At 39.6% G+C, this 1,317-nt stretch overlaps 1 non-coding gene across 1 annotated transcript; it reads left to right on the top strand.

Annotated features, from left to right (window-relative positions):
* Positions 1 to 572: 572 nt before the first annotated feature.
* On the top strand, positions 573 to 680 carry LOC112760699 (small nucleolar RNA R71). The gene has a single exon (XR_003181128.1). It is a non-coding gene; the product is annotated as a small nucleolar RNA R71 (small nucleolar RNA).
* Positions 681 to 1,317: the final 637 nt, after the last annotated feature.

Here is a 1,317-nt window from a genome sequence, read left to right as displayed (position 1 = left end):
GCTAAATTAGAGGTGTTTTGTTCAGAGTTCTCTGTCTGTTGCTGAGTGGATGATGGAAAAGGTTTATTATTGTTAAACCTGTTTCTTCCACCATTATTAAAGCCTTGTTGAGGCCTTTGATCCTTCCATGAGAGATTTGGATGATTTCTCCATGATGGATTATAGGTGTTTCCATAAGGTTCACCTAAGTAATTCACCTCTGCTATTGCAGGGTTTTCAGGATCATAAGCTTCTTCTTGAGAAGATGCCTCTTGAGTACTGTTGGATGCAGCTTGCATTCCATTCAGACTCTGAGAAATCATATTGACTTGTTGAGTCAATATTTTGTTCTGAGCCAATATGGCATTCAGAGTATCAATTTCAAGAACTCCCTTCTTCATAGGCATCCCATTACTCACAGGATTCCTCTCAAAAGTGTACATGAACTGGTTATTAGCAACCATGTCAATGAGTTCTTGAGCTTCTGCAGGCGTTTTCTTTAGGTGAATGGATCCACCTGCAGAAGTATCCAATGACATCTTTGATAGCTTAGATAAACCATCATAGAATATATCCAGGATGGTCCATTCTGAAAGCATGTCAGAAGGACACTTTTTGGTCAACTGTTTGTATCTTTCCCAAGCTTCATAGAGGGATTCACCATCTTTTTGTTTGAAGGTTTGAACATCCACTCTAAGCTTGCTCAGCTTTTGAGGAGGAAAGAACTTGGCTAAGAAACCCGGGACCAGCTTATCCCAAGAGTCCAGGCTGTCTTTAGGTTGAGAGTCCAACCATATTCTAGCTCTGTCTCTTACAGCAAAAGGGAAAAGCATGAGCCTATAGACTTCAGGATTTACTCCATTAGTCTTAACAGTATCACAGATCTGCAAGAATTCAGTTAAGAACTGAAAAGGATCTTCAGATGGAAGTCCATGAAACTTGCAGTTCTGCTGCATCAGAGAAACTAGCTGAGGTTTCAGCTCAAAATTGTTTGCTCCAATAGTAGGAATGGAGATGCCTCTTCCATGTAAATTGGAATTTGGTGCAGTAAAGTCACCAAGCATTCTCCTTGCATTATTGTTGTTGGGTTCGGCTGCCATCTCCTTTACTTGTTCAAAATTTTCAATAAGGTTGTCTCTGGATTGTTGTAATTTAGCTTCTCTTAGTTTCCTCTTCAGAGTCCTTTTAGGTTCTGGATCAGCTTCAACAAGAATGCCTTTTTCTTTGTTCCTGCTCATAAGAAAGAGAAGAGAACAAGAAAAGAAGAGGAATCCTCTATGTCACAGTAAAGAGGTTCCTTAACGTTAGTAAAAAAAAGAAAAGGAATAGGGGTGAAGA

The sequence above is a fragment of the Arachis hypogaea genome, chromosome 16, assembly GCF_003086295.3.
Source record: "Arachis hypogaea cultivar Tifrunner chromosome 16, arahy.Tifrunner.gnm2.J5K5, whole genome shotgun sequence".
NCBI lineage: Eukaryota > Viridiplantae > Streptophyta > Magnoliopsida > Fabales > Fabaceae > Arachis > Arachis hypogaea.
This window is presented reverse-complemented; position numbering and strand designations above follow the sequence as displayed.